We start from the raw sequence: 11,369 nt of genomic DNA, 5'->3' as shown, positions 1-11,369 counted from the left end.
TTATTTAAGATTTATTACTGCATAAACAGATTGTCACTCCTTATGTTTATTTGAAGATCAATTGTGTGATATTCTCATCAAACCATTACCTCGTGCCTCCTTTAAGCGATTCTCCAACTAGCTGAGCATGTGTTGATTTGTATGTTCGAGCTTGATGGGGGAATGTTAGAGTTGTTATATTTATATTAGCTTTTTATTCTTATAGCTTAAGGGTTATATTTATATTAGCTTTTTATTCTTATAGCTTAAGGGTATTCATGTATTCTTGTTATATTTACCCTAATATAAAATGGGTATTCTTCTTTCAACTTTTACACTTCAACTGTAACAATCCGGTCCTATGTTAGGAAGAGGTGAGTTGCCCACATAGAGTGAGTAGTTTATAAATATAATCATGAGTGCTAAGTCTCACATTTCCTAATTATTAGATAAAACTGGGCTTTTATAAGGGATTGTAGGGAAGTTCTAAATTGACTAGTCATTTTGAGGCGATAACGCATATGTGGACAGTGGATAGAGTTTTTCCCTGGATTGTTACAAATGGTATTAGAGCCACATACTAATGTGCCATGTTGTACTGTTAGCACCGCATGACATGGCTTTGACGAGGACGTTAGGATTTTAAGGGGGAGAGTTTGTAACATCTCGATCCAATATTGGGAAGAAGAGTAGCCCACATAGAGTGGATGGTTTGTAAAGATAGTCATAAGTGCTAAGTTTAGTTTCCAAGTGAAACTGAGTTTTATAAGAAATTATAGGGAAACTCCAAATTGACTATTCATTTTAGGATGATAGCACAAATGTGGTTAACGCTTTTTTCTAGGTTGTTAACAATACTATCAAAGCCACCTAGTAACGTCATGTCACGTAGTACTCCAGTACCACCTAACATAGCCCTAACGAGGACGTCAAGGGTTTAAGGGGAGAGCTTGTAACACTCGATCTTAAATTGGGAAGAGATGAGTAGCTAGCTCACTAAAGTTGGTGGTTTATAAAGATAGTCATAAGTGCTAAGTCCCACATTGCTTAATTACTATATGAAATTGGGTTTTATAAGAAATTTTAGGGGAGCTATAAATTGACTAATCTTTTTGGGAATAATAGTGTAGATGTGGCTAACACTTTTTCTTAAATCATTACATCAACTATATTGATGTGTGATACATAATACAAAAATGTGTCCCTATTTATAGGAAAAACGTTGTAGGTGAATATATATGGTAATCTAGACTAAATAATGAAGAGACCAATGATAAACCTACAAGGAAGCAAATCATGTTAACATAGAAAATATATAGGAAATATTCTAACATGTGGGAACATATTTATGAACTGATCACATCAAAAGTAGTAAAAATTCCCAAGGGTCATGTTCCATAATGAACATAGCACTAGTTTTTTCATAACATAAAAATAACTTATGTGTTATTGAAGAAATTATGAGTAATTTTACATGTATATTAAGTGTCCATCAAATGTCCATAAAAAAAGAGGTGGCTTTAAAAATCACCATTGAGCATGTAGTTGATCAAATGTTGATTTTAAAAGCCACCTCATTTTTTGATTGACACTTGATGGACAATTAATATAAATATAGAATTACTCATAAATTATATACCTTGGTAAATGAAACTTCAAGAACGGTTTTGAAATTATATTTCACGGTTAGTGTTTGCTCTTAAAACCTTTTTGATCTTCTCCTCGATTACGATTTTGCAACTGATGAGTTTGAGTAGACTAGTTTTGGATTGGGGTTGATAGCATTAACCAAAATGCTATATATGCTACCATGAAAATGTTCAATTTAATATAGTTTATATACATAGGGGCGGAGCTAGCTTTTAGATTTTTGGGAGTCAAATTGAAAAAAGAAATAAAATTGGGAGGCCAAAATTAAAAAAAATAAAAGAACTTAGAAGTAAAATTTATTTTATTTTATTTTTAGATCAAGAAGAAAACCTTTGGCATGGGCAAGCCAGGGGTAGCTTCGCCCCTGGACATGTACGTACACACACGGTAATCATGTATACAAAATACAACATGATGTGATTGCATGATTATAGAAAAATATATATTGTGCTACATAAAGACAATAATAAATAATATTAAAGAAAAAACATACGTGTGTTGTGAGTAAAAAGACAGAATATTAATCCTTTCAAATCAGTCTTTGTAATACTGCTTACTATGGCATTCCCCTTTGTTAATAATTTGTTTTTTCAGATTAATTAATTTCAGGATGAGTAGGCTTAAGAACTGTCATGGCATGACCTTCCAAGAATTCATGCAATAAAATATATATGAGCATTTATTTACTCAAAGAAAAAAAAAATAGAGTAATTAAACACGTACCTTTCCACGCTTACTAAAAAATAATAATAATAACTTTAAAAAAAAATAGTTTGCTTAATTAGTTTATTTAACCGTCTAAATTTATTATTATTTTTTTTCTTAAAAAATTTTGAATTAAATCTAAACAGTTAACAAAACTACACCACTGTGGTTTAATGAAGTTGTGCGAAGGATTAATGAAGCCACTGTGGTACGGTGTTATCAAATTCAGTGGATGCAGCGATTCCTAGTCCTGCCAAGTGGCTGCTGCCCCCATCAGGAAGACTTAAAGTGAACTGGGATGCTTGGGTTGACCAACAACGCCGCTGCATGGGGTTGGGAGCGGTCGTAAGGGACTCCGATAATGCACTTAGGGGGGCTTTTTCGACTGCAGACGGCATAACTGATCTTGATGTGGCGGAGGCTATGACAACATGAAAAACGGCTTAGTTTTGTGCTGTTCAAGGTTTCCATTTTATCATCTTTGAAGGAGACTCCTTGAATATTGTCTCTGCTTAGATGATGCCAGCTTCCTGCTGGACCCGCTTTGGTCATGAGCGAAGACACACGGGACCGTCTATCTAGCTTGAATTCGGTGGACATATGTAAAGACCAAGAAAATAGATAGGACATTTAACAATTAATAAATCATATTTATTGAATAGATGTGATTAATGATTATATTCTAAGTGATAATATTTATACTATGGAAATATAGTGAGTCTAAGATACAATAATAGTGTTAGAATAAATAATAATAATGATGGGTCCTAGTTGAATGAATAATTAATCATATTTGTAAGAATGTAGTTTGATTAGATGTAAAGGTTAAATACCAATTAACAAATGAATGAGTTTAATTTGTTGTGGGTGTTACCATGATTTATAGAAAGTATAAGCATTTAAAATAAAGAAAATCCCACCCACTGCCACGTGTCAACCTGTGAGTGGCCTTGTGGGATATCCTATCTTACTCTTATCTTTAGTAAAGCCAAAAAGACAAGAAAAAAATTGGGCAGAGCCTTCAGTTGACCGAATGCCCCCCCCCCCCCCCCCCCCCCGCCCAATTCTTCTTCATTTCTTCTTCTTCTTCTTTCTTCTTTTCCTTCTATTCTTCCTTCTTCTTTGTTCTACCCGAACACACACAGAGAGACCGAGTAAGAGGGAGATCAGAGAGGAGGTTGAGAGCAGAGAGTGAGATCGAGAGAAAGAGAGACTGAGAGATCGAGAAAGAGCCAGACCCGGAGAGATGGGTAGCCGGAGAGGGAAAGAACCAGAGGACCCGAGAGTGGCCGGAGGTCCGATCCTCCATGTTTTCTGACAGGGGAGCTGGGTCGCCGATGGCCGTAGCTGAATCGACGATCGGTGAAGCCTAGACCCGCGACCCGTGAGCTCGAACCCGAACGACCCACCGAACCAGAGACGATCCAGCAGCCTGAGACGCAATTTCCGGCGGTTCCAGTGGATTTCCGGCGAAGACCCGTTGACCCACGAAGGCCCGTAATCCAGAACCCCTCGGACCTGCGACCCGTGACCCGTGACCCGCTGAACCCGTGAGGAAGACCCGGTTCTCCAAGTGCGGTGTCCGGCGACTTTTCCGGCGGAAATCAGAGGCGATTTTTAATGGATTTCTGAGGAAAATCCCCTGAGGTATAAATTCTATAATTTTTGTGGATTGGTTTGATTATTATGGAATTAGGGTTTGATATTTTGGGGCTTTTCAATTGATCGTGTTTCGGCTAGGCATAGTTTAAGAATTGATGAATTTGAACCGATTGTATGGGTTTTGTGTGGGCTGTTTACTGATTTGGGAGCTTTGGGTGTTCACTGTTTTGGATGGCTGGCCGTGTGTGTACCGTAATGGGGTTCACTGTGGTTGGCTGGTTTGGGCTGAATATTGAAGTTGTTGAGTTAGTTATTATTTTGTATGTAGTTAAACGAACAAGATAATTACTAAAGTAAATAAATGAGTAAAGACTACATAGAGTAAACGAGCAAATAGAGTATGTGGGCATAATGAAAGAATAAACCCATGAGTATGTATAGTGATTATATAAATAGATTATGGGATTTAAGTATAATATAGTTAAAGACATTTAGATAACCTTTAAGATTAAATCATTAGGGTCCTAGGTTGGAAAGACTTAATAGATAAGTGTATTAATAATAAAGTAGGGGTGTTAATGTAGAGTTGTGGTGGACTAGTAGTAAATTGAGCTTAAGTGTAACGCTTAGTTTTGAGGTCTTGGTATATGCCTCAAGCTTTGGTAGGCGTAAACATTACAAAACGAGATTGTAAACTAAGCTAATCTAAAGAGTTATTAGATTAGTACGTTAAATAAGATTAATGTTCTATAATCTAAACTACTTATGCGGTTAGTAACTAATTAAGGTTAAACATTAAAGTAATGGTTAAGATGTGAATGCCGTGAAATGATAATTATTCATATAATCCTTAGACAACGAAGAATTGATAAAAATGTAGAAGTACATAAATGTACTTTGAATCCTATAGGAGCTAATTTAGTAACTAACTCACCTATTCCTGTACACAAAGTATTTGAGTGCATCATCGGTTAGGTTTAAGAGTTGTATATGTATATGTATATATGTACATATATACATATGCATGCATACATGTTAAATATATATTGTTAATTTAGTAAATAAGCAACAAACCATTAATGGATTAACAATGGTAATTTGATGTAATAATAATACGTAGGCAAATAAAATAGTAAATACATCTCCTAAGTAATAAGCAAGATATAATAAGAACCTATAACCAATAATTAGCCTAATAGTAGATTAGGATACCTAGCTAGCTTTAGAAGCGAGTGATGTGATGTGTGAGTACGCGAGTAGTCTATGTGTCATAGAGTATAGAGTTCAATAGCATAGTCTAATGTTACCAATGTTTGCAGCATCGTGTCATAGTTAGAGACTTCAATGGGTTCTCCAATGTAGAGTTCGAGTTGGAGTCCAATGCAGCCAAGGTGGGTATTCCACTCACTGAGAAAATATATTTTTATATGTATTGGGTTGATAAAAATATATATATTGTTTATGAAACCGAGCCAACCATATGATGAATTATATGCTTTGAGATGATTTGATTAGTTTCAATTATGTTTAAATTATATCAATGATGTTAAAGAAATAGTGTAAGAGTGAAAAGTATTGAATTGATTTAAAGTGTTATGTTCTGCGGTTGGGATTTAAATTGTGTAAAATTGTTTGAGAACATGTCATGTTGAAACTGCTTAGTTTTTTGAAGAGAATATGTTTTGAATGATTTCAAAGTGTTGGATAAAATGTTGGATTTGTTTAGTGTTAAGAGGACGTGATTTAACAACTGCATGATTTGAGCATGATACAGTAGTGAAATATATACTGGTCAAGTACGGAACATAGAGCATGTAGTATAGAGCATACATCAACAGTAGTACAGTAGTAAAAGAGCAGGATACACAGTAAAACAGCAGTTATCAGCATCGTGGGGGACCGAAGCCCCAGTAGACCCAGTCATGCATATCATGTATAGCATTGTTTAATGAGTAATGTCTTTATGTTATGAGTAGCTTTTACTAGACGTGTTGGTATGCATAAGTGTCTTAAATGAAAAGCGCTTATGTATATTTCTATCGGATAGTCATGTGTTAAGGTCATACATTGAACTTGAAAGTACATGGATACATGATTGCCCAGGTGCGAGTAATGGCATGTCTATGAGTAAGAAGGTTGACTGTTCTTGTTCTTCAGGAAAGACGTGTTAGCATGATTGAGTTTAACTCTAGTGCTCTCATGATCTACTGACGTCAAGGCACGAAGCTGAAATACGATTAGAGATGGTGTTGCGAGTGTTTTGTTGACGGATGTTATCCTAGTATGGAAGAGTAAGATGCCATGTTCCTTACTTAAGACTTATGTGTATACGTGATATCTGTGATGGAGTGATCGTGTGCACATATGTCCAAGCGACCGGTGAAAAGTATTATTATAGAGGGGTCTATATGTAGAGTCTTCCAAGCGGTAGATTGGAACTTCTACATATGTTCACAGCTATATAGTATGTTTTAAATGTTTTCTAAATAGTCGGTGTTTGCTGCATTAGCTATTGGTAAATTGTGGCTAATATAGTGCTCGCACGACTAAAAATAAAATAAGGGTTGGTTCTTTGTGAAAACTCAGTTAGTCTTATACCATTGAGGTCTTAGTATGTTTCATGCTAAGGCGGTGAACTCATTCTTTCACCTATGCGGATGTGGATACCACCACAACCGTGTAGATGATGTTTCTTTGGCTGCAGGTGCTTCGGTATAGTTGAGGGGTTGGTAGCAGTGTACTTGGGATATTATGACTGAAGCTCGCCGCGACAGTTGTAATTGTCGGACCACGGGTTGTCCACTATTTTATAGGTTTGGTATGGCTTGTGACGTTTGTGTCACTTATTCTTTGTTAAGCCATTATTGTTATGTAAATATTGTGTCAATAAGACTCAAACAAATAGATGTTAAATGGCTCAATATTGTAATTAATTTGTGATAGATGTATAAGTTGTAATTTTCGCTATTCAGATTTATGTTTTCCGCTGCATAGATAGATGTATGTTATACTCTGATTATCAGGTACATGTTATGGGACATGTGCCATATGTTGGCTGAGCGACACATAGTTGTGCCACTGTGAGGACTCGTTTTATGTTTGTAATAAAAAAAAATAAAAAAAAGAAAGTGTTGTCACAACATCCAACATATATACTCATCGGACAGCTAGCGAATCAAGCTGCTCATTTCCTGGCTAAACATGCCTTATCATCTAATTCAATCTGATAGAGTCTGGAGAGAGGGTTACCCTCCTATCCAACGAATTGTAACTGATGAACAAGTACCTTCTACTTCTTGAGTTATAATAAAAACTCAGCATTAAAAAAAAAAAAAACTATAATACATACTGCACTTAAACCTAATCCGTCAAAAGATATGAAACATTTTACCACTGGAAAGTGATTTTTTTTACCAAAGAATTTTTACAAAATATAAAAAATAAATGGTACTTAATTTTTACCAAAGAATTTTTACCATATCCGATGTTTATATATATATATAGCTCACAAAACCAGTCTCCTGCAATTAGCTTAGGATCGACCTTAGGTCCCACCATATATATATTCTCCACAGTCAAATAAATAAATAAAAATAAAACAAAACAAAGGATGACAACATGAAACATATATATATGGTTGAAGAAGGTGGGTACGTTGGCAATAGATCGAACAACTACGCAACCATTCCAACTTATATAATATATTCCAAATAATATCATTACTATTAATATAATATCTGCCTAATTATATACCAGGGGCGGTTTAACATATTTTAATTTGAAGCCAGGTGTTTTCTTGTCGTGGTAAGGAATATATAAGGATGCTATAGTTTATGCTAGTTTAACCTCCGTTTGTTTTGGCATATTATGTTTTTTTAAAGATGTTTTTCATATTTTTTTTTTTTTGGCGTAACCGAAAAATATTTTTTAGTTTGACCAAAAAAGTTTTTTTAACTTTGAAAAATAATTTCAATTTTTAAATTTAGTAAACTATTTTTCAAGTTTGAGCTTCTCATTTTTAAACTGCTTGACCTTCGCTCCACTGCTGCCAAACCGACTTTCTGAAAAATTGTTTTGTTATAAATATTTTATGTCGAAATAAACTAAGCATACATACATGACAGGCATCTCACCATCCTACAATAATTAATTCTCTCATGTATAAACAATCAACGAGTTGTGCCGAAAGAAGTATCTCACGGACTTGCATGTGCTACATAAAACCATGCAAAGACACAAAAACCTAAATGGGAGCATTTTCAGTAGGGTGTTTTATTTATTTATTTATTTTTATTTATTTTAAAAAAATAAATAAATAAAAGATGAGAGTTTCTCTATCCAAATACACTCCACAATATATAGTTTCCATTATCTTTTTCTATATTATTAAAATATTATTTCTTTACAAAATACAAGATCGTTACCTACCCTCACATTTTTTATGAAATTTCAACACAAACTTCATTAAATGACAAAGAGAGGAAAAAAAAAATATTTTGTGTTAAAATAATGGATAGGAAGCTGAAGTATTGCCCAATGCATTTGGTAATCAGGGGCGGAGCAAGGATTTGGGATTTGGGGGGCAAAATTGAAAAAAAAATATATATTTGGGGGGAGGGCAAACTAAAAAAAATAAAAAATTTAAGGGTTCAAATTTTAATTTATTTTTAGGGATTTATTTTTAGGGAAAACCTTAGGGCCTGACCCTAAGCCCCAAGGTAGCTCCACCGCTGTTGGTAACACTGTAGCATAAACTATTGCAAATTGCCTAATAGTTTGAGGTGGGTTTGTGTATTTTCTACAAAAATAAAAAAGAAAGAAAAGCCAACAACAATAACACCAAAATTGTGCCTATAACTACAAATAACCAAAAAAAACAAATAAATAAGAATTTTTTTTAAATGCATTTCCGTTTGGGCCCGATGCTAAGGTGGCTGTGGGCTAGGCCGGCCCATTTATGTGCAGCCCTCATGATCTCTCTCATGCATGTTCATACAAAAAGATAGAAAAGTTTATACCAACATGTAAAGCTATAAATTAATCCAACAACTTGAATTCGATTTGTAAAAATAAATTAAGCTTAAACAGAAATCCTGACTCATAATCGAATCCAACTTATATAAACTCAGCTAAATTACTATAACTTCATTTTTATTATTTTTTATAGTATTATTTTCAATTTTGTAATGAGAATATTTTATAAATTTAATAAAAATAAATTTAATAAGCATTTAAAAAGATAAGAGAGAATCATCTTTCTTAATGTGATAAAAACATCTTGAATCCCTGTGAGCATGAATCTTGATACTACACACACTATAAATTTAATTATACAGACTTGAGATTAGATTTTTTAAATTGTAGATAAGTTCATAATAGATTATATGAATAGTTCATTTCTTTTTATATATATATATATATATATATATATATATATATATATATATATATATATATATAATTTGTTACAAATAAAGGTTAGTTAAGTTAATTTTAATAAGTTCATAAATAAAATTGAGTTTATCTAATTAAATCAAACAATATAATCGATCTTAATAATAATTAATATAGATTTACCAAAAAAGCATTAATAGTAATAGTATTTACTTTATTATAAGAAAATAATAAGTTAATTAAACAGTTCGTTAATAAGACAAAGTTTCTTAAAAAAAGGAAAGAAAAACTAAACTTGATATTTTAATACTAGTTTTAGTTTGGCTCGATTATAATCCTGTGGGTGCGAGTATTTAAGAAATGACCTAATCAAACTTTAATTTATTTACTATAATTTCTTGTTATCAATTATTCTATTGTATATAATATAATATCTTGTCAAACTTTTCTCTGTGTTTAAAATAATAACCCGATTAAACTTGTTCTTTTGTCTTATACAATATTTTACTAACCATAATAATTAATTTTATCTTAAATAGGTGTATGATGAGTTATATATGTACTTCTTGTAGTTCTGAAAAGTTGCGAGGAGAATTAATTTAAATTTATGCGTGTAGCAACCAAGGACAGATTTAGGGCGGCGGTATAGGTCATGGCCCCTAGCCTTCTCAATTTTAAAAAGGAAAAAAAAAAATTAGGTAAAAAAAAATTATATATAAGGTAAAAAATAAAAATTTAGCCTACTTTCTTCTACCAACAATTTTTTTTTTTGGCTCTTTGGCCATAAGGGTTGGTGACACATCTAATGGAAAACGATTTATTTATTTATTTTCAATTCTTTTTGGTTAAAAGAGAGCAAGATTTCATGATATTTAGATAGTAACAGTTTTACAAGAAGAACTGAACTCCTAATTACTTCTCCAAATGAAGAGTATTTAGAGTGGCCAGCTACTCTATTTGGCCGCAACCAATAACATATACGGCGTAGACAGTGAAAAATTACAAATGTTCTCTCAAACTGGTTGAGCCATAGTCAGACTTAATTCCACCGAAGATACTAGCAACACTCAAGCTGGTGGTATAAAAATAATTTCAAGCACTTTCCATTTCAAGATTCGAGTCTCGAACCTTTCAGCCACCGAACCATTAGGAGTTAGCTCGAATGCCACTAGACCACCACCCTCGGTGGTTGGTTTTCCAATTAAATTGCTTCCATATTCCGGCATAATAATTATTACCATCATCTAATCATATCACCTAGTAATAAATTGGAAAATTGAAAAAGGAATGAAAAAAAAAAAAAAAAAAAAAGAGTTGAAGGAAAGTAGTTTTTTTTTTTTTTTTTTTTTTAATATTTTAGATCTAATCAGGTATTTGAATTTTATGAGTAATTTAGGAGTGCATGTGGTGGAGAAATAACAAATGGTAAGCCTGAGAGGCTGCATGGGAATAGATATAGACTGGATTTTATATTAGATTAGGGTGACGAAATTCATGCAATTTGCTTCTTTGTTTCCCCAAATGGTTCACTTTATTCAAACCCAGCTAATTACTGCCTCATCAGCTGCTGAAACAGCATGCTTCTTTCCCTTTTAATTTTATTTTATATGATGGATTAGACTAGAAAAAAAGGAAAAAGACTTACATAATATAAAAAATGCTTTTGTATTATATAAATTGCTTTTTTTAATTGTACTTAATTGCTTAGGTATATGGAGATGTGCATGTATGGTGAAATCTGGTCTAGTGCAAAGATAAATACAAATTTACAAGTAAAGAAAAAGAGAGAAAATTATTTGAGGAAGATAATTAAGAAAAGAAAGATTGACTAGGCAAGACATGATTTTCAAGAACCTATTTTTGAGATAGTGATCTTTCTAGTTTCTATTATGGTGTAAATGATTTTACTAAAAGTTGCTTTCTTTAATTTTCTTTCAATCAAGAACCCAATTTAAAATAAATAAAATGTCACTGCCTAAGAACAAGTTAGTCAAATTTGAGGGATATTTTAAAATACTAAAGGTCTCGTTTAGTTCGCG

The 11,369-nt window shown here is 33.0% G+C and overlaps 1 long non-coding RNA gene across 1 annotated transcript; it reads left to right on the top strand.

The window, feature by feature from the left end:
* The first annotated feature begins 3,391 nt into the window (after positions 1-3,391).
* On the top strand, positions 3,392-6,903 carry LOC133853692 (uncharacterized). Its single transcript, XR_009896706.1, has 2 exons — positions 3,392-3,981; positions 6,620-6,903. It is a non-coding gene; the product is annotated as an uncharacterized LOC133853692 (long non-coding RNA).
* The last annotated feature ends 4,466 nt before the right edge of the window (positions 6,904-11,369 follow it).

Source organism: Alnus glutinosa, chromosome 13 (genome assembly GCF_958979055.1).
Source record: "Alnus glutinosa chromosome 13, dhAlnGlut1.1, whole genome shotgun sequence".
Taxonomy (NCBI): domain Eukaryota; kingdom Viridiplantae; phylum Streptophyta; class Magnoliopsida; order Fagales; family Betulaceae; genus Alnus; species Alnus glutinosa.
The sequence above is the reverse complement of the archived record's forward strand: the minus strand, read 5'-3'. Positions and strand labels throughout refer to the sequence as shown.